The sequence below is a fragment of the Macrobrachium nipponense genome, chromosome 41, assembly GCF_015104395.2.
Source record: "Macrobrachium nipponense isolate FS-2020 chromosome 41, ASM1510439v2, whole genome shotgun sequence".
Lineage (NCBI taxonomy): Eukaryota > Metazoa > Arthropoda > Malacostraca > Decapoda > Palaemonidae > Macrobrachium > Macrobrachium nipponense.
In genome coordinates this window covers 13,008,058-13,031,654 of record NC_061102.1, presented here as the reverse complement: position 1 = coordinate 13,031,654, position 23,597 = coordinate 13,008,058, and the positions used below count along the sequence as shown (strand labels likewise).

The 23,597-nt window shown below is 36.5% G+C and overlaps 1 protein-coding gene across 3 annotated transcripts in view; it reads left to right on the top strand.

Moving 5' to 3' along the window:
• Positions 1-9,679: 9,679 nt before the first annotated feature.
• The window catches only part of LOC135212513 (uncharacterized), a 129,561-nt gene continuing 115,643 nt past the window's right edge, over positions 9,680-23,597 (top strand). For 2 of the 3 annotated variants that reach the window (XM_064246026.1, XM_064246024.1), the window contains exon 1: positions 9,680-9,940. The gene's annotated coding sequence lies outside the window, so the exon portion shown is untranslated. Of the gene's footprint in view, positions 9,941-9,960; positions 10,196-23,597 lie in introns of those variants that run through there. The other variant, XM_064246025.1, reaches the window with a different exon arrangement.

Here is a 23,597-nt window from a genome sequence, read left to right as displayed (position 1 = left end):
CCATTTCATAGAGTTTTACATATGAAAATGTGCTCAATTTCATGTAGAATACATTTAAAAATAATTGAAGGTCGTAGCTTTTCTTATTTTCGAAATATTTACATATAAATCACGATAAATAGAGAAAATTCTACATTTGGTCAACTTTGACTCGACCGAAATGGTCGAAAAACGCAATTGTAAGCTAAAACTCTTACATTCTAGTAATATTCCGTCATTTATCTTCATTTTGAAACAAATTGGAAGTCTCTAGCACATTATTTCGATTTATGGTGAATTTTTAAAAAAAAAAAATTCCTTCCCTCCGCGCACGGATTCTCCGCCGCAAATCTCCGAAATGCTTACGTCGCATTCTCGTAACATTTGCTCCGTTTCATATGAGCCGTTTCAAAGAGTTTTATATATGAAAATGTGAGGAATTTTATGTAGAATACAACAAAAATTAATTGAAGGTCGTAGCTTTTCTCATTTTTGAAATATTTGCATATAAATCACGATAAATAGAAATAATTTGACATTCGGTCAACTTTGACTCGACCGAAATGGTCGAAAAACGGCAATTGTAAGCTACAACTCTTACAGTCTAGTAATATTCAATCATTTATCTTCATTTTGAAACTAATTGGAAGTCTCTAGCACAATATTTCGATTTATGGTGAATTTTTTGGAAAAAAAACGTTTTCCTTCCATCCGCGCGGAGATTCTCCGCCGCAAATCTCCGAAATGCTTACTTCGCATTCTCGTAATATTTGCTCCGTTTCATAGAGTTTTATATATGAAAATGTGCGCAATTTCATGTAGAATACATATATAATAATTCAAGGTCGTAGCTCTTCTCATTTTCGAAATATTTGCATTTAAATAACGATAAACAAAAAATTCGTCATTCAGTAAACTTTGACTCGACCGAAATGGTCGAAAAACGCAATTGTAAGGTAAAACTCTTACAGTCTAGTAATATTCAATCATTTATCTTCATTTTGAAACAAATTGGAAGTCTCTAGCACAATATTTCGATTTATAGTGAATTTTTGAAAAGAAAAATTTACGTCGGCGCGTTACGAATTCATGCATCATTTTGTGATAATATTTTCTGTGTTGCTTTGATCGTTTTACAATGTGTTAAACACCAAAATGATTGCAATTTAGTGTACAATACAACGAAAAAAATTAACTCGTTAGTTTTGCTCACAGCGCGATTTGTATACAATTATATATGAAATTTTTTGTGTGTGTCATATATCACAATATTTATATATGATAATGATATTTTTTTCATTTCTGATGGTTGCATACTAAACTTCAGGCAATGACAAAAACAAGGAGCCAAAAATGAACTCTTAATCTTGAAAACTAAGCGTGCCGTGATTTTTTGAAAAAAAACATTTTTTCCGCTTCGGCGCTCACTCCCAAACCATGCCGGCATACGGGAGACGATTTTTCAAATACCGTTTCGGCGTTTAAGCGTTAACTTTACGAAACACATTAAAAAATGTCAGGAAACATTAACTAAACTTTTCGAAACACATTAACAAATGGTACAAAACGTTAAAACTTAACTGTACAAAAAACTTAAAATTAAATTTCATTTTTTTTTCTCTTTTTTTTTTTTTACCTTTTTATACTTTACATTTTTTTTTTTTTTTTTACAAAATTTCAATTTCTTCACCACTTTCAACTTTCTGTTTTTTCATAGTATCACTTGGATTTTCCTGTTTGCTTACTCCTACTAAAGGCCTCTTTAAAAAATAACTATCCAAGGAAAATTGCTTCTGCCTGCTTTTGACAATGTTCCTGAAACGACTCGGGCAAACGTCACCGAACTGTGCAAGCGTACGACCTGTGTAAGCATTTTTGGGGTGTGTCTTTTCTACAAATGATTGCACCTTATGAAAAGCAGCTAGCTGCTAGGGCATCCTTAATTTCTGCCATTGTCATAGGGTCGTCGTCTTCCTCCTCGCCGCTGCTAGAGAACTCTTCTTGAACGATGTTAAGTCGCATGGCCTCCAACTCCTTCAGGTCATCCGTCGTAAGTTCCTCTTGGTGCTCCTCAAGAAGGTCATTGATGTTGTCCTCATCGACGACCAGCCCCATGGACTTGCCGAGTGCAACGATCTCGTCAAGATCTGGTTGCGAAACAGTTTCAGGATCGTCAACTGTTTCTGAATCTGCACCAGCTTTGCCCACATCGAATCCCTCGAAGTCTCGGGCGGATATGGCATCAGGCCAGAGTTTCTTCCACGAAGAATTCAAGGTTCACCTTGAAACCTCCCGCCAAGCTTGATCGATGAGTCGGATGCATATGACGATGTCGAAATGCTCCTTCCAAAATTCATGCAAGGTGAGGTTTGAAAAGATGTTTCGTATACAGCTTCTTGAAGTTCGATATCACTTGCTGGTTCATAGGCTGGAGGGGAGAGGGGTGGTGTTAGGTGGAAGATAAAGATCCTTGATGAAAGAATACTCCACTAGGATATCTTCCTCGAGTCTAGGAGGTTGAGCAGGGGCATTGTCCAACAACAGCAGACATTTCAGAGGGAGGCACTTCTCTTCCAAGAATTTCTTCACTGTCGGGCTGAAACACAGATTTACCCACTCGGTGAACAAAAGTCTCGTTACCCAGGCTTTCGCATTAGCCCTCCACATCACTGGAAGCTTCTCCTTTAGCACTTTGTGGGCCTTGAAGGCTCGAGGAGTCTCCGAATGATAGACAAGTAGGGGCTTCACCTTGCAATCCCTACTGGCGTTTGAACAAAGTGCGAGCGTAAGCTTGTCTTTCATAGGCTTATGCCCGGGTAGCTTCTCTTCCTCCGTGATGTATGTCCGACGAGGCATTTTTTTCCAAAAAAGGCCAGTCTCATCACAGTTGAAGACTTGCTGGGAACTGTACCCTTCGTTGATCGTCATCTCGTCGAACGTCTTAATAAAGGCTTCGGCTGCTTGCATGTCCGAGCTGGCCGCCTCCCCATGCCGCACCACGGAATGGATGCCAGTCCGTTTCTGGAATTTTTCAAACCACCCATGAGAACCCTTGAAGTCTGGGGTTGGCATCGATGTCCCATCTCCTCCGTTGTCTTCGGCCTGGGCAATCAAATTGCCGAAAATAGCGCTGGCCTTGTGGGAGATTGCTGTCTCGGTTATCGTATCGCCAGCTATTTCTTTGTCTTTTATCCATACAAGAAGTAGCCTTTCCATCTCATTGTGCACGTGGCTCCTCTAGTTGGACAAAATAGTGATGGCCTTGGAAGGTGTAGCTGCTTTGATGGCTTCCTTCTGCTTAAGGATGGTGCCTATCATCGATGGATTTCGGTCGTATTCCTTAGCGATCACACTCAACCGCATGCCAGCTTCATACCTCTTGATAATCTCCATTTTTGTCTCCATAGGAAGCATCCTCTTCTTTCCATGAACTTCAGCAACTTTCTTGGGACCCATGACTATACTGTACGTAATTAAGTTATGTAGTATACTAATTAAGTTCTCACACAATACGATAAAGTAGTACAATGAAATCACTAACTCGAATTTACGTTAACAAACAAAATCGCATATGTGAACGAACGAATTCCGCGTGCGTACAATAATGCTGGTGCGAAGCAGTGGCCTAAGAAGAACGCCTTTACGTAGAGCAAGATGGGAGAGATGCTGACCAATAGGAGAGCAGGATCTTATGGCGTTGACTAGTATCAGGAACCAATGGGAGAGTGGGAGGATGGTGGCGAGTCTACTGAGTTGGCGGCATGCGAGTTTTAAAATTGTTCTCGGCGGTCCAGGCGAATCACGGGACTTTACAGCAACAACCTTAATTCATAACCTGAATTGTTTTTGTATGTCGAGGCAAAAAAATCTTCATATTTGCTTTCGTAACTTGAATTTTTCGTAAGCTGGGACTTTCGTATGTCGAGGTTCCACTGATATATAATGTGTATAATATATAATAATTATAATATATATATATATATATATATATATATATATATATATATATATATATATATATATATATATATATATTTACTGATTCCAGTAAATTTCTTGAAACGTCATTAGACCTAGCAATTACAGTGCTATTGCCCCAATCTGTACAAAGATTGGGTTAACAAAAGGTCCAGGTCACTAAAGAACGAAAAAGTGCCCTTGGGCTAGATTAAAGATTTAAAAGCAGCCACCCATACCTGGTCACAGGTAAGTTAGTCAGAAAACAATACATTTTGTTTAGGAACAAAAAGTCATGTACAAACAGACAGTACAGAATTTTAAAAAACCCAAAGGCTAGATAAAGATATATATATATATATATATATATATATATAATATATATATATATATATATATATATAAACCCAAAGGCTAGATAAAGATATATATATATAATATATATATATATATATATATATATATATATATATATCTTTATCTAGCCTTTGGGTTTTTTAAAATTCTGTACTGTCTGTTTGTATATGACTTTTTGTTCCTAAAACAAAATGTATTGTTTTCTGACTAACTTACCTGTGACCACGTATGGGCGGCTGCTTTTAAATCTTTAATCTAGCCCAAGGGCACTTTTTCGTTTCTTTTAGTGACCTGGACCTTTTGTTAACCCAATCTTTGTACAGATTGGGGCAATAGCACTGTAATTGCTAGGTCTAATGACCGTTTCAAGAAATTTACTGGAAACAGCATTTTACAATTCACTAATAAAAAAAATAAATCTTAGTCTGGGATTGTATCATTTGTACCCATATATTTGTAATGTGTTTATGAAGTACCTTATAATTAATGAATTAACTACTAATTAATTAGTCTGTTTTTATTTATTAATTTTTTTCCCTCATACTTGGTATATTTATATATGTTCATCACTCATTGTCTGAACGCTTTTGTAAATTCGTGTTGTTACTCATACAAAGTGGATTGCTTTTCGAATAAACTTGCCTTTGACCAGTGTGTTTGGCCATTCTTAAATCCTTTATCTAGCCTTTGGGTTTTTTAAAATTCTGTACTGTCCGTTTGTATATGACTTTTTGTTCCTAAAACAAAATGTATTGTTTTCTGGCTAACTTACCTGTGACCAGGTATGGGCGGCTGCTTTTAAATCTTTAATCTAGCCCAAGGGCACTTTTTCGTTTCTTTTAGTGACCTGGACCTTTTGTTAACCCTGTAATGTCGATTTTTATATGCTTACCTGTACTGTGTTACTCATTATTCTGATCAGTCTTGCCTTTGGTAAAGGGTCGTTAAGACAGAAAGATCTCGGGCAGATCTAGTTTATATATATATATGTATATATATATATATAATATATATATATATATATATATATACATGAAATATAAGGTAATACCACGGAGAAATATGAAAAACTAGATCTGCCTGAGATCTTTCTGTCTTAACGACCCTTTACCAAAGGCAAGACTGATCAGAATAATGAGTAACACAGTACAGGTAAGCATATAAAAATCGACATTACAGGGTTAACAAAAGGTCCAGGTCACTAAAAGAAACGAAAAAGTGCCCTTGGGCTAGATTAAAGATTTAAAAGCAGCCGCCCATACCTGGTCACAGGTAAGTTAGTCAGAAAACAATACATTTTGTTTTAGGAACAAAAAGTCATATACAAACGGACAGTACAGAATTTCAAAAAAACCCAAAGGCTAGATAAAGGATTTAAGAATGGCCAAACACACTGGTCAAAGGCAAGTTTATTCGAAAAGCAATACACTTTGTATGAGTAACAACATGAATTTACAAAAGCGTTCAGACAATGAGTGATGAACATATATAAATACACCAAGTATGAGGAAAAAAATTAATAAATAAAAACAGACTAATTAATTAGTAGTTAATTCATTAATTATAAGGTACTTCATAAACACATTACAAATATATGGGTACAAATGGTACAATCCCAGACTAAGATTTATTTTTTTTATTAGTGAATTGTAAAATGCTGATTCCAGTAAATTTCTTGAAACGGTCATTAGACCTAGCAATTACAGTGCTATTGCCCCAATCTGTACAAAGATTTTTTTCGCTCAGATGGATAAATAGTGCATTTGAAGTCTCTGCTGTTCTAACTGAATAAATATGCTGCTACATTTAAACCTTTGCTTGATTGGCCGATATAAAAAGACAGGCAATCCCTACAAGGAATTTTGCAAATGATGTTGTTACTGGACTATTCTTAATTACCATATTATTAATGGTACTGTTATAAGAAACACAACATTAACATTAAAAGATTTAAATATTGATTTTATATTTTCAAACCCAACGATAGTAAGGCAAGCTCAGTACATTTTACGGATTTCTTTTTCATTATTAACAACACCATAAAACTCTTTGTGAGCTTTTTGATAACATAAATCAATTATGTGAGGTGGGTAGCATAGATAATTTCCTATTTTTTTTTTATATATTCTTTTTTCTGGTCAAGATATTGTGGACTCACAATCCCCAAAGCACGTAAGAACATAGAAGAAAAACGAAGCTTCTTTTGCCAGTGTCATTATCATGGTAACAATGATCTTCAATATACATACATACTTCCAGCAATTTTTTTATAAGGATTTGCAATGATACTCAAGGTCAGAATCACTGGAATAATGTCAAAACCCATCAAATATCAATCATTGTGTCAAATGATTTGGTAATGTGACAATGTTTTGGTGTACCTAGCAATGAAATTTCATAAGATACCAAAAAATATCATCCACGTCTTCAGTTCTCCTGAAGGGTTTATCAGTTTTATTATAATTACCAGCATTCTAAGACTTGACAGAGTAAGAAAATGGCCTGAATTATGTAGGGCTATTCCAGTGCCTACCCAGTCCATCTACCAATATTGGCACCATATGGAGATCATGCTGTGACATGGGCCAAGTAGCTCTTACCATAAATAGGCAATTTCTTTTCCAAAGGTAGAACTTTTATGTACTTCCCAGTGAAATGCACACAATATGTAATTTTGAATGGTATATCTTAAAAGAAAGTGATTGTAGTGGTTAGCATTTGATAAAGCCCTTCCTATTCTGAATTTCTTAAGTAGGCAGGTCTGTAAAATATTATTTTTGTATAATTAGCTATTAGTTCATTTTCAAGATATGGCTGCTGGATGGAACTAAATCTGCTTTATACACATATGGCAATACAATAAAAAGAAAGAAAAATTAATTTTCATTTACTTCTTGACATAATGAAAATTTAGTTGCTGCCCTGTTAGTAAGTTTTTTCCTGTTACAATATTATGCTTCTTTGATGCAGTTCTGCAGATATTCAGTGTTGACTTTTCTTTTGCTACCTCCTTCCATACCTTTTTGCTTTAATTTTTGTGGTTTATCTCGACTGATTTTGTGTAACTACTTGAGACACTTTCATAATTCCGGGGGGGAGGGGGGTAGTGCCGTCAGTGGACCTCATGTGGTGCACTGTAGGCATTACTTAAGGTTCTTTGCAGTGTGCCTTTGGCCCCTAGCTGGAACCACTTCCGTACCTTTTACTGTACCTCCTTTCATATTCTCTTTCTTCATCTTACTTTCCACCCCCTCCTATCACTTGATTCATAGTGCAACTGCAAGGTTTTCCTCCTGTTTTACCTTTCACTGTCAATTTCCATTTCAGCGTTGAATGACCTCAGAGGGCCCAGTGCTTGGCCTTTGGCCTAAATTCTATATTTAACTCGACTCTTTCATAATCTAATTTTTTTTTTTTTTTTTTTTTTTTTATAAATTAGGTACTTGTATAAAGTTATCTCACAGAGGAGACTATTCTTGTTGAGTTTATGCTTCAGATAAAGTAAGTAGTGGCTGGGCAAAATTCCCATTCCATCTTTGGTCCACAGTATGCTGTATATCTTGGCGCTTTCAGCAAAATGCTCTTAAAACTTATTTATTTTTTTTACAACTCATTTATTTTTTGGGAAAAGCTTCATTATTTCCGTGGCATACATTCACATTGTCATTGTTTATCCCTCTGTCTGCACTTTGCAAAAAAGAAAATGCCTGTAACTAAGTTAGCCGTAATTGTCAACTGTACATTTATACGAGCTCTTTTTCAGTTATTCTCTGAAGCTTCTTTTAAATGATCAATTGTAAGACTTGGTATTTAATGTTTTCCAATTCCGTTTCCTTTTGGTGCATTGTGTGCCTTTTACTGTTTCCTCAGGCAAAACGGTGGCCTCGAACAATGCCACCAATCCCAGATGTCTTCTAGCTTTTCCATAATCAAATATGTTTTGGTATTTGTTGAATTTAATTCATGTATTATTTAGGCATAATGTATCATTTATATATACAGTATCTTAGCAACTGCATTTATTACAACTTCGTGTATTCTATATTTCATCGCTCCTTATTCTAGAAGCCTATTGGCATCAATCGAGGGGATTCTTCTATAGACGTTTCTAGTGCAAAGTATTCAGGTATGTTAAAATGAGCTATCCTTCTTTGTGTTGATGTTCGTGGTTTTTGCGTGTGCGTTTTCATAGATCAACTTAAAAAATATCCTAGCTTGTGCTATTTTGATAATTGTCATTTTGCAACAAGAAAAAATAAGAACGATTCGCTCCTAGACTATCTATAAAAAAAAATCAATAAAAGCCTATGTTCAGTAGCTTACTGAATTCATTTAAAATATATTTCCGTCTGTCTTGTACTATGGACACTGCTAAATAGACCATTTTTCCCGCGCAAATAAAAATACCGGTGTTAACTTATAGCTTAGATTAGCGGAAGGCAATAATAAATAGATAAGTAAATAAATGAAAAATGTTCCCATAACAGCTGTGTGAGTGCACGATACGATCTAGAATTTTCCTATTTTGTATGACTTTTTCAAAGTTACATTATTTCGAGTTCAAAGCAACGAAAATAAAAATAGTGAATTTTAATACCAAAGCACGTAGTAGACCAGTCCCTACACATGCATCACGTCCGTTGTACGGGTCATGCCCATATTAAAAGGCTGGGAAACTAATATCAGGTATTATACCGTGCATATCATCATGTAAGACTTGTAAGTGCTGGGATGAAAAAAAAAGGAATACATAAAGAAATTTCAGGGAGTGGTCTTCAGGACCTAGCTTGATATTTTTTCTTTTTTGTATTTGATGACGTATTGACTGTTCTGACGTCATAAAAATTTAAAATTCCCGCCCTCAACGTCACTGCGCATGTACACGTGAGGAATTTCATCACACGTGTTGTTATTGTACTCTTGCATGATCCTGTATCGTGTCCCATGAGACTGTAAGCACCGGAATGGTTATCATACTAAATTGCTTATTATATGACGAGGAGTCGTTGGAAACTATTTTCTAAACTGTTGTAAATATAAAAACATGATTATACTGTATTCCATTTTATATCGGGACCTGTAGCTATTATTGCATAATGTAATAGCATATTCGTACCACATGAAATGGTGGGGTAAATTCATGCCCGATTCAGTTTTCCTTTTTCGTCATAGGGGAAATATTGAAATACATAATTTAGCAATCGTCTGGTATTAGCAACTCTGAATCTAGTTTGGGATGAAAACTTTTGTTTCGTTACTGTAAATATGATTATTATATGTATAATAAATATTGCCCATAGATTGTTCTTAATTATAATTCCTTTATTGATAAGTATTATGATAAGACCTATATAAATATTCCGTGCTTCTAGATTATTGGAACATGGCCGCGTTCAGACACCGAGTAAAATTAGATAACACCCCTCGGTCACCAGGAATATTAATATTATTCTCCCGTGATTCTAGTGCTTAAATACTTTGCTAAATTGATACGTGGATTCATTTATCGAAGTAAAACAAACGAAAGTCACACTAGCGCCGAGATGTACCGTAGACAGATGCTTTGTTGTGGGTACATGACATCGCATGAACGCGCCGCAGAACTACGCCATCTTGTCAGCAGGGTTTGGGGAGAAAGCGCTGCTACGTAAGTACCCATTCAATTCTCTGACTTTTCCCTGTGTTGACGCCAGGTGGTGGAGTGTCAGTGGAAACTGTGCACTCGAGGATACGTGAGTGAAAGGATTTTATAAATAATAGTGTATGGTAAACACGGCGACTGGAAAGTGACGTTGAATGCTTCTCCATCTTTCCACAACATCCCCCGCCATGTCTTGCTTCTTCGAGTTTTGATGTTTTTTTGAGCCGCAACGCGTCGCGCGAACATGGTTGTGCGAGCCAGGTAAATAGCATCACTTTCTCTCCGAAGCTCACGATACACCAGGTTTATATTGATGTTTGTTACCAGGCCTATTATACTTGGTCGATTATAGGCGGTGTTCTTAGGCCTAGTCATTGGAAAGGCCTCGGCTGGAATCGGGGAGTTTAATATTACTGTATTTTATGAATAATTGTATAGCACTGGTCGTGAGCACAAGACTGTATCTAATATATAATGTGAATTTGGTTCGAACTTGGTGGCAGAAGTTCGCCAACGTTCTTATTTTTTTGTAATACAGGTGTGTGTTTGTGCGCGTGTGTGCATGTACGCAACAAAATCCTTTTTCAGTTTTGTATCCATTTTCGTAATAAATATAAGCGCCCATTTACTTTACAATTTCCTTTTATTTAATTATTTAATTATTTATCACCTTTTTGGTCAGTTTTTACAGTGCATCTTGTATCCGTTATATTACCGTATTAGGGAGATCGGTACTAGGTAAAGTAGAAGCCTAGGGTAAAACACCGCTGTGCGGCCAGGCTTCCACTTTCCCCAAAATATAACTTTAGCACTTCCTGTAAGCTAAGTTAGAGGTCAGTCACAAGCCAACCTCCGTGGAAGCAACACCTCACGAAGTTAGTGTTTTCGGTAATTCTTGGCAATAGACTAAATTCCACACAGACTGCAAGGAACGTTCTCTATGGGATTGGTGGTGTCAGATGTATTTTGCTGTGTTTAGTACTGGCCCCCCGTGGGTTAATTACAGGCGACTCCAAAGAAATAACAAACTGGATATTGGTACGGTCTGATTGCAATAGATATTGGTACGACTGTGAATTTGCATGTGCGAACCATGTTTACCGCCTCGGGCATATCAGTGACAGCAAGAAAATGACGATCCAGCAACATAAACTGTGTAATAATACATCAGTTTCCACCGAAAAGGAGATATTTTCAGGTTTCAACGAGATGACAAAGGCAACAGATATCTTTGATGAGTCAGACTTCCAGAAATTGTATATCCGTAGGTCACGAGCGATCGAATTGGCCCTGAAAGAGATCCGAAGAGGAGATTCAAAGATTTGAGGCCTAGCTAGTAAGGTAGTGTGTCCAATATGGGAAACGCTGTTAATGTACACCTGATTTGGATGATTACTTATGATTGATTGGGCCATTTACCAGAGGATTGACTTTGGTAGTTTTGCTTACTAGTATCATGAATACAGCAGAGCATGGTTTCTGTGTACTTCGTCGTCTTTGAATCGCCTCTTTGGAGCTCTTTTCAGGGCCAATTCGATCGTTTTTTACCTACGGATATACAATTTCCGCAAGTTTGACTCTTTGTAGACGTTTATTGCCATTTTCAGCTCGTTGAAACCTGAAATCATCTCTTTTTCGGCGAAATTACATTATTATTACATGGTTCAGAGGAGATTCAAAGTAGATATGAAGTACACAGATAGATTAGTTTATTTTTATTTTTCATGTATACGTATAGGCAAAATTTTAAGTATTTTTAAGTATTATGATTTTTTGTATTTTCATTTACTCTCAAAATGTTTTCGTGCTTTGGCGATGACAGTATGGTGCTTCACTTTGACATTTTGAATTGAACATGTTCAGCGAAACAATTCAGTTCCACTATTATTGCTACTGTCGCTGATCTTCTAGTGCCGTACCTATAGCTCTTAGCAACAGTGCACGGCAACTGCTGCATGATTAGCAAACTACCGTACTTACAGCAAGTCAAAAGCGCAATACGGCACTACTGACAGAATCTGACGTACCCCCACTACACTATATTATTTCTACGGCAGGAAGTCTGAAATTGACGGATGCGCAATATACTGCTGTACCAATATCTATCGCAGTCAGGGATACGGCTGCCGTACCAAAATCCTGTACCAAGAAATAATGGTAAATTCTTAATACTAAGCAACCCGAATACTACAGGAAACTGTAATTTCCAAAAGATACCTGGCACGGATTCATTACCTAGATTTACTGTTTTTTATCCCAAGTAAGAAATTAAGGCCATAATTTCCGAGTAAACAGAAGTTAATGAAAGTAGGTATTTCTATATACTAGGGTAAAACACCACGGCAGGCCAAACAGGCCACCTACAATCAACGCTTGCCACCCTCTGAAAAAGTACATTATAACGCGTCCTGACACCGGAGATGGGCATCAGTCGCGACTTGTTGTTGGTGAGAAACTGAGCTAAAGACCTCTACTCTCCTTTCGAAGTATTTTCTCCAAAGTTAGAAATTAAGGCTAAATTTTAAGATTTAAACAGAGGGTACTGAAAACGGTCTCAAACATAGTGCAAATCTCACCAAAACGCATTCAACATTTTTACTTACAACTCGAGGTATTTAGAAGATTGACGCCATCTCGATGTTTACGGAGTCGCTTGTGTCAATAAACTAACCATTTCCTGTGATAAATCCGCAAACCACTTGTGCCCACAGACGCCGGGGCACTTTTATCACAACAAACAGAAAACTTTTCCTCACCGAGTAAACAACTGTTTTGTAGAAGACGACGACGAAGAGTGCACTTCGATAATTTTTTAAATAAATAGTAAAACATCAATATTTTACATATTTATGATGATTAATTTGAAAATATTCGTTATTGAAAAAGTAACTCGATTCTGACTCAAATTTAAGTAATTATTTTTTGGAATTAGAACGTTCTTTTAAGTCCTGTATTATGACGTCACGACATCTTGACTTTCGTACTTATTGTAAATAATTGCTTTACTCAACTTTCTTGCAGAACAGTTTACCAGTTATTCATGCAGATTATCAGCTCTTCATGTAATTGGTATAATCGTAATGCGCATATATATCTTCATTATTTACTTTTTGGATATATGAAGATGTTTTACTGCCGGATTATCACTGTAGTGTGATGCAATCTTTTTCGGTCGATGCGCCTCTGTTTTTGCACCATAAGAAATTATGGGGCCGAATTTGCAATGACCAGAAAGTCGTTAAAAAGAGGTAAAGTTAGCATTGAGGGGCATATGTTTTGATTGAGAAAAATACAAATATCAATAGCTAGCTTGTAAAAAATACTTTATTACAAAAAACTTAGATTGACAACTAAGCAGCATACCTACTATGGGTTTCAGAGACAGTGCAAGCACGTTTTTGGGCAATACCTATTTCTGTAACGAACACTCGTATCAGAACGAGATTTTGCTATAGTGCATTACACCCAGTGCCGTAATTTATAAGGGTATCGTGAATCACTAATCGTAAAGAATAACAACACTTGTCCTTGTACCAAGAGACAAAAACTCCATTATGCAGAAATGGATAAGAACACGCGTATAAAGCTCCACCTACCCTCTCTCCCCCCACCCCCCCCTCCACCACCACCCCTTTCCTTCGTTCCTCTCTCTCTCTCTCTCTCTATCTTCTCCTCTCTCTCTCTCTCTCTCTATCTCTCTCTCTCGCCATTCGGTATGTGTTGACCCTCCAAACTGGGTATAAGACTACACACACGTTGAAATTGGTGAAATTAGGTTATGTATTGGAAGTATATATACATAAATATTAAAGCAATTTTATCATTATTGCATTACTATGACAACTAGAATTCATGGAAACTGTTTATAATAATGAAACAGCGTATGTGTGAAGCCTCCACTAATGTGGCAACGATGATTTTGCCATTCTTAGCATGCAAACATTAAAGGTTACATTTATTTCTGGCATACGGTTATTAAAGAAATTCAAAATACTAATACAGACTGAAATCTATGAAAAGTGCTAGCAAAAACAAAAAAAGCAAAAAAAAAAAAAAAATGAATATAATTCACTTCTCTGTAGTCGTTCCTCTATGCACTTATCCGTAATCATTCCTCTATGGTTTTCGGCAGCCAGATGTACGAAAACGTTAGAAAAATTTGATTGTATCTACTTTAGAAATATCTGTAATTTTTCGGGGTAATTTGGCTGCAAAAAAGGGATAATATACATGAATTGAATTAAAATTTTTAAATAAAGTAAATTTAAACTAAATAACGAGTAAAGTAAACAATTTAGGGAAGAAAACTTTGCAGTTTCGTTGTCTGCTGTTCGTAACTGTGTTTGTGGCGGGCGCGCTTAGGAACCAGCAACAACAACGGGTTTAAAGTGCAATGTGGAGTGAACTGAGACCAAAATGTGTATAATAACAATCAAATAAGCACTGTGGAGTTTCAGTTGCGATGGCAGTAAGGATAAAAACCGCCGATTACAAGGTAAGAATGAATTCAGTTCAAACCATAACCCCAGGAATAACAAGTTTCATACTTTCACTATTATAGGCAACAAAATTTTTTATTGTGCTGATTACAACTGCAATCTTGAGTAAGATCAATAAATGTTACATATATACGCTAACATTGGTCAAATGAGTGCTGGGAAGGCTGGGGAAAGATGGTGGCCGTCACTGATCAGAACCTTCCATGCAAAACGTAGCCGCCATATTGAATTTCAAAACTGCCCTTGAAAACATATTTTATGAAGAGCTCACATGCTTATTTTAGTTCGTATGGGGCTTTCATATATCACATTATGTTGATGAAACTTAGTCTTTTAAATGGTATGCTTAGAGTTGCAATTGTATTCTTGTTTCACCAATTAAATATCGAGTGAATAAGACCCGTCCACCGTGATGAGGGTTGGCCTGCCATGGTGTTTCACCCTAAGCATTCCGCATCGTGGTAGAGTATGGCAGATGACGTTTTCCTATATTATTTTACTTGCTGAACAATATTTCAAAGGAATATTTATTCGGACAACTGTAACTAAACTGTAATTGACATTTGAAGACGACTAGATGGTACCACAGGATGCAATGTACCATTGTAATAGAGTTCAAAGGTAAATAACAGTTTAGTTACAATTGAATGAAATCTTGTTTAGCAAGTAAAATAACATAGGAAAATGTCAACTGCTATAGACTAACTCAGGTGGGAGACGATCGAAGTGTTTGGTTGGTGGGCATTAAAGAAATGTAAACAAAGCCTCCAAGTTTGAAGTGTGCAACCACCACGGTGTCATATGTTCACTAAGGAGAAGATGGCGGGGGGGGGGGGGGGGGGTTGTTGGGTGTTGGGTGAGAAGGTAAGGTATTAGTTGACGAAGTGACTAGTAGCCCCCCATGGAATAGTTATATAGATTTGCCGGGTAATGACCAACTTCCCACAAAAATGTAACACTCGGGTAGAACGATCTATAGATAATAATCAAATAATTTTGGAACCTTATCTTAAAGGGGTGGAGGGTACAAGTCGGCAGCTGCTTTTATGTAGGCGTGGAGCCTGGTCTTGGGGTCTTGAAAGTGAAATTTAAAATATGCAACAGCCAAGTATCCGACGAAGTTGTACAGCCTACGTCTGTATCTAGGCGTGTTGCATCTGAGAGGAAATGGAGATAGAAAAATACCCATTACAACCTTCAAAACATTGAGCAAGGACATAAATGGTATAGATGAATATCAAATGTTTAACCTATACTCTAGCTACGAAAGTTGAGACTTAACTACAATTAGCGGCGTTGACACGTCTCCCATCTTGCCAAAGGAGGTATTTAATCCTAATCCAAAAAGGTACATTTTCAGGATTAACCTCCTCGAGGTTAAGGTTAATCCCGAGAGTGGACATATACGAGCGTACTGTCCAGCTATTTGCTTTTATATTCATAAGTATCTTCGTTTTAAAGTAATTTATGCCATGATGTGTATGTATGCTTACGTTTAACGTATATATAAATATATAAAGGTATATATATATATATATATGTGTGTACACACATGCAAAATTTAATTAGGGTTAATATACATATAGTACATATATATATATATATATATATATATATATATATCATATATATATATATATATATATATATATATCTATATATATAATATATAAACCCTAATTAAATTTTACATAAAGCAATTCGAAAAATGTACAGCAAGCTTGACCCAAGTGGTATAATTTTTTGGTCTGTGTTTTGCTTTTGTACTGATGAATGGGAGGAGGTGACAGATAATCGAGACAATTCTCTTACTACTGTGACCCGTGGTCACTTCCCTTAATCATCCATACACGAAGAAATGGCAGCGCCACTAAAAAATTTTGCCAATCTACCAAATTGTCACCCTTTTTCCTGAAAAGTTGAAAGAGTTTAAGAAAATATGGCAACAGTGCTAATCACCCTCGAGTCTCATCCTTTTGTGGCCAGAGTATAGTTTAGGGTTGAAACATATTACAGTTACATATGAAAAACTAAGAAATAAGTTACCTGAATCCCTTCTTTTGCAAATCGAGTCTGCACTCACTACCACAATGGGAGCAAAGGACCTGCTTTAGTTGAAGCCTGTGATCTTGACACAGCTGGATTAAGCGGTCATAATGTCCCGTGTGCGTTATGGGAGATGAAATCATGGAAAAGTGGACCGTACGAAACAGGGTAGGAAGGATGGGGGTGGGGTAGTAAAAATTCTATTGGCTGAGAGGGGGGGGTTTTGATGTAAATGAACAAGTACTTAAAGAAACAAGATTGTAAGTGTTAGGGGTAATAAAACAAAAACTGTCGGGAAAGAAGGTAATGGCAAATGTGTAAAAGATTCGTAATATCAATTAATACATATATATATATAAGGGGCTCGGAAAAGTGTTTTTCAAGGATTACACACACATAATGTCCGGATCAGCAGTGGATTGGAGTACGGTATGGGAGGAGAAATTATGGGTGAGTGGACCATACGAAACGGTAGGAAGGAAGAGTGAGGTTCAAGGATTATAGATAGTCTTGACGTTCGGATCAGCAGTGGCTTGGAGTACGGTATGGTAGGAGAAATTATGAAAGAGTGGACCATACGAAACAGGGTAGAAAGGATGGGGTGCGGTAGACTAACATAACCAACCTAACCTAACCTAGTAGAACATGTTACCTGACCAGGGGCTCCACTCCCACTCCTTTAAGAAAGACAAACTTGAAGGTAGCCTAACATATAACCAACCTAACCTAACATATTACCTTTACCTGACTGGCTTGGTAGTAGTTAAGTATATCTTAGTTTAACCAGACCACTGAACTGATTAACAGCTCCCCTAGGGCTGGCCCGAAGGATTAGATATTTTTACATGGCTAGGAACCAATTGGTTACCTAGCAACGGGACCTACATTTTATTGTGGGATCCGAACCACACTACATCGAGAAATGCATTTCTATCACCAGAAATAAATTTATATGATTCCGCGTTGGCAGAGCAGGGAATCGAACTTCGGACCACCAGATTGGCAGCCGAGCTCAAAAACCACCCATCCAGCGTGGAACTAAACGTAGTAGTAGTAGGTGGACTTTGGCTGTGAAACGGCTCCACTATCGGTTTTTTGTCATCGCTTATTTTCAATTGTATTTCGTGTTTCGAATCTCATAAATAAAGGGAAATAACACAATAACATGGCAAAAGCTTTCCCCAAGTGTTTTACCCCACCCAAAACCCCAATTCCCTAGGGGGTGTCCCCCTTGCCGTTGGATAGAGTTGAACAGCATAATTCTCCCCAATGTGTTTTACCCCACCCAAAACCCCGGTTCCCAGTGGGGGTCCCCTTTACCGTGGGATAGAGTTCAAAAGGTAATTTATAGTCGTCCTAATAAATATTACTCTTAAATTCTTGTTCAGGAGGTAAAACTGCATAGAAAAACGGCAACTGCCATAGTAGGTTGCCGCGGAATAGTTATATATCTTCCTACCCAAGTCTAGCCATGTGCAGCACTAACTTGGCGCTTTCAAAATTTTTACTAGAAACACCTAACATATAGAAGATTGACGCCATCTCGATGTTTGCCAAGTCGCTTGTGTAAACAAACTTCCCATTTCCTGGGCTAAATCTGCACAACACTCGTACCCATAGACTGGTACACTTTCTTCACAACAGTCTTAAATGACGATGGTGTTTTATGTTTGTGGCCGGAGGAACCTGGTGATTGTTCAGGAAGAAGAAGAGTGAGCTAGATAACATTTAGATAATGTTAAAGGTTTTGAATTACATAAATTTATTATGTATTCATGATAATTCATTTGAAAATATTTGGTGTTGTAAAAGTAACCAGATTCCTGACAAATTTCAACGGTTTTGCTGTGAACAGTAGCTACGATGTTCGTGCTTTCCTATTTTTTTTTATCACTGTTGCCATTGCCAATTGGTGTGTTTACCCTCCAAACTTGGGATAAGACTTATACAAAACTTTGGAAATAAGTGAATTTAGCGTATCTATTTGTAATATATATACATAAATATTACTTCAAATTTATCATTATGGTGTTACTGTTACATCTAGAATTCATGTGAACTGTATGTGTCAAGTTCCACTAAATTGTCAACGATGACTTGCCATTCCTAGCACGCATTAAAGGTTACATTTGTTTCAGCCGTACATTTATTAAAAACTATTAAAAATTAAAAACAAATGATTTAAGCCATACAATTATTAAAAAGTCAAAGTAGTAATATAGACTTAAATGAAAAGTGCTAGCAAAAAAGTACAACAAATTTTCCCATAGACAATTCCCTAACCATCGTCTGCTGCTCCTGGATTCTGACTGCCAGATGTACAATAAAACAAAAATTATTCCCGCCATTGCTTTTTGTAAACAAACTTTCACATGTTTTAAGTGATATTTGGAGTGTATTAAGAAAGAAATGTGTATAATTACAATCAAATAAGCACTCTGGAGTTTCAGTTGTAATGACAGTAAGGATAAAACCACTGATTACAAGGTAAAAATGCACTTCAGTTCAAACCATGACCCCAGGAATAAGATGTCTCATACTTTCACTATTATAGGCAACAAAATAATGTATTGTGCTTACTACAACTACAATCTTGAGTATTATCAGTAAACATTACATAGATACGCAAATATTGTTCAAGTGAGTGCTGGGAAGGACTTGCCCTCAATTGTAGAACTGAAATACACTCACAACCATACCACGCCATAATGGATTTAAAAACTGCATTGAACACACTTATTTTACGAAGACTTCACATGCTTATTTTACTCTGTATGGCGGTTTCATATGTATATTTCATTTTGTTGACGAAACAATTTTTTGAATGGTATGCTTAAATTTTGAATTGTATTCTTGTTTCACCAATTAAATATCGAGTGAAAAGGTTGTCTTTCTTCCCATCAATGGTTGCACAGTGATGTTTTATCCGAATCGACATTACCACATTCATCTTGGCCGCCACAACCCTTTATTGGAGTTTGTATGCTGTTCTGTGAGGCCTCCTTAATAGGCCAGTGCTGTGTCTAATATGAACCTTGTACAAAAATCTATTACAAATTTACTGAGATCTACCAGGATATTTGCCATTTTTTGTTTGTTAGTTGCAACACATTTTCATGGGCAAGTACTAATGGTAAACTATTGGGAACAGTTGTGGTATTGATTAATCTAAGTCAGGGGTGGGGAACCTTTTTGTATGTAAATGAATAATATCGAAAACATAGAATTTTCAAATATTTCATTTATATAAAAGCAAAAGTGTTGTATCGTCACACTAGGAACTCGTGGTTTCGAGGAGCCGTAGGAAAAAGTAAACAAAATTGATCAGCTGATACTATCATGCGGGCCAGAAATTGTCGGACTGGCAAAATGTGCTGCAGTGGTGTATTTCTCGGAAACTTACGTGAATGCAAGAGCAACAAAAAACGTTTGTGGGTTCGAGAGTGGCCCAGGAGAAGAGTTATCTGCAGCAGCCATCTTGTTTGTTGACACTATGCTGTGGCTCGTGCTGGCTGCTTCCTGTTCTGTCAGAAAGCTAAAATCTGGAGCTAACAGCTCGCGGTTTTCGATTTTCAGCAGCAACGGCTCGCTGCTCGAGAAAAAAAGGCCTAGTGTGAGGCCAGCTTAATAAGTAAATGAATAATATCGAAAGCATGACATTTCAAATTATTTCAATTAAGAAAGGTTTTTTGTATTCAAGGAACAAGTAAAGGAATAATATTATAAAATATCACATAAGCATCAAGAATGTAAAATTTTTCAAATATTCAATAAACAGTTAGCAAGCATGTACATTTTTTATACATATTAATGTCGTCTTTGGGTTTGCTTCTTTTGAGAAAACATTTTGATTTTTGGCTCTAGCATAGTGGTTCTTAGTCTCAATTGGTCCTCCAAATGCTCGTCTGTCAACTGAGTTCTCAGTGAATTCTTGATTTGTGCCAAGTACGAAAATGTGGATTCACATCAGTATGTTGAAGAAAAACGGGAAATCAATCGTCGTGCATGTTCACGAAGACGAGGATATTCAATCACGTTTTTCCAAATTTCGACAGGATTTTTTCTTGTCAGACAGAGACTTCAGGATATCCACAGACATTTCAATAAGCTACATTTGTAACTCTTCAGGAGCCTCTTGATACACCAACTAAGTGAGGTTGAAAAGCAAGTTTCAGTGTGATGCTATGCTTTTCAAAATCATTGAATCTTTTATTATAATCTTCTATCAATGCGTCTAAAACACTCATATTCTTTAAAATGTCCATAGATATCCTCAGTTTCACTCATTACTTTCGTAAGCTGGGGAAAGTGTTCCTCTGAAAGTTTTGATTGAGCCAAAAGGGGCTTGAAATGGAACAGTTTCTTTCTAAATGCCTAAATTTTTTGCCACATATATACGTATACATTTATTTTTGCCTTGCAGTGAAATGTTTAACTCATTTTGTTTTGACATCACATCACATAAAAAGGCAACATCTCTGTAAAAATTTGGATCTGATAAATAACAATACCTGTTGTTTTCTTTGAAAAAGTCAATAATTTGCCTTCGTAAAGACAAAATTTTGACCAATACTACTTTCCCTTGCGACAACCAGTGTACTTTTGAGTGATATGGCAAATCTACACTAATTACTTCATCATCCATCATCCGCATGCTTCGAAATTGACGATGCTTTGATGCATTCCCTCGAATATAATTAATAATGCTCATAACCTTTTGCAAAGTGTCATTTAAAGTTACAGATTTTGCACAGATTTTCCTGGTGTAAAATACAATGAAAAGAAATCAGTGCAATTGGTTCTTGGATTTCTTTCTTAACATGTCCAATAAATCCTTCATTTTTAGCCATCATAGCAGGAGTACCATCCGTGCACACACTTACCAAATTAGTAAAATTTAGTCCCATTTTATGACATTGCTCTTTGAAGTTGTTAAAAATATCTATCCTCAGTGTCCTTCCTTTAAGGGTGCCTAAAGCAAGCAATTCTTCATATAATTGAAAATCATCTGTTATGGCACGAATAAAATACAATGCTTGTGCTGAATCAGTGGAATGTGTTGATTCATCCAAAGCTACTGAGTAATATATATTTTTTCTATTAAATTTTTCAATTGTTCTGTTACATTACAGGCCAATTCATGCTGTCGATCTGTTAGTGCTTCTTGAAAGAGGCACCTCTTTATACTTATTAACTTTATCGGGATCTATACACCCTACCACTTCTAAAATACAGTCTTTTATGAGTTCTGCATCACTGAATGGCTTACCTCTTTTTCCAAGCAAATATGCAACTTTATAGCTTGCTTCTGTTGTAGCATTCCCTTGATGTAACATAGACTGGAAAAATTGTCTTTGCTTCTGTTTTCCATCTTTCAGTTTCTGCAGTGCTATCTTTCAAGGGTCACCCTCTACTTTGGCATATTTATTGTCTCTATGAAGAGCATAGTGTTGCTGTGCATTGAATTTTTTAACCGTTACAATTGCAGTATCACAAGCAAGTAAGACATTTTGCCTGCAGTATTCACTAAGAAATATTACAGTTCCCATTCTTCATTAAAGATGCTGTTTTCTTCTTTCAAAGTCCGTTTGAACTTTTTTGACATAATTATGGGTCAAAAAGAAATGTATTTATTCTGAAAAGGCATAAAAAAGGTTAAACGTCGATATAAATTGTCTGTCGGGTGCCGATTGGATGTATGGTACGTCGATAAAGTTTTTTAAAAACTTGCGGAAAAATACTTACAGGCCTACCAGGTGAAAACTTGTGAATCACGCGCCTTGGGGGATGCTGGGAGCTCACGGATCAAGGCGTTGTTTTGTTTACAATCGGTACGCAGGCGGGCAAGCACGAATTTCTTTCTTATCGCACTAAAAAATATCAGTGATATATCTCAGAAATTATTTCGTCACTTTGACATAATTTTTGCACCATTTTAAATTAGCCATTACATGGAGTATTATATATGAAAATGTGTGCAATTTTATGTAGAATAAAAAAAAAATACTCATGATTGTAGCTTTTATCGGTTTTGAAATATTTTCATATAAATAAGGATGTGCCAAAATTTCAACCTTCGGTCAATTTTGACACTACCGAAATGGTCGAAAAATGCAATTGTAAGCTAAAACTCTTATATTCTAGTAATATCCAATCATTTACCTTCATTTTGCAACAAATTGGAAGTCTCTAGCACAATATTTCGATTTATGGTGAATTTATGAAAAAAAACTTTCCTTATGTCCGCGCGGTAACTCTTCCTATAAATTTTTTTGTGCGATTGTCGTAATGTTTGCACCATTTTAAATTAGCCGTTACTTATAGTTTTATATATGGAAATGTGCGCAATTTCATGCACAATTCAACTAAAAACAACCCATGGTTGTAGCTTTTATCAGTTTTGAAATATTTTTATATAAATAACGATAAGTGCCAAAATTTCAACCTTCGGTCAACTTTGACTCTACCGAAATGGTCGAAAAGCGCAATTGTAAGCTAAAACTCTTATATTCTAGTAATATTTAATCATTTACCTTCATTTTGCAACAAATTGGAAGTCTTAGCACAATATTTCGATTTATGGGGAAAAAAAAAAACATTTTCCTTACGTCCACGCGGTAACTCTTCCGAAAAAATCATACGTACTATTGTCGTAATGTTTGAACCATTTTAAATTAGCCATTACATAAAGTTTTTGTACATTCAACTTCCCTGTCAGATATATATACTTAGCTATAGACTCCGTCGTCCCCGACAGAAATTCGAATTTCGCGGCACACGCTACAGGTAGGTCAGGTGATCTACTGCCCTGCCGCTGGGGGTGGCAGGAATAGGAACCATTCCCGTTTTCTAATCAGATTTTCTCTGTCGCTGGTTCCTCCTGACTTGACTTTCGTGTTTTCATCGCCGTTGATCTTCTGGACTGATTTATTTGGTGACGTATTGGATCTTTGGTTTGGCATACGCGTTTGTGGACTGATTTTTGGATTTTGCTTACGGATTTTTCTCATGATGTCGGACTCTAACTTTGCTATTAGAGTGTGTGAATGAGGGTTGTAGCGTGAGACTACCGAAGGCTTCGGTAGATCCTTACACTGTATGCAAGAAGTGTAGGGGGA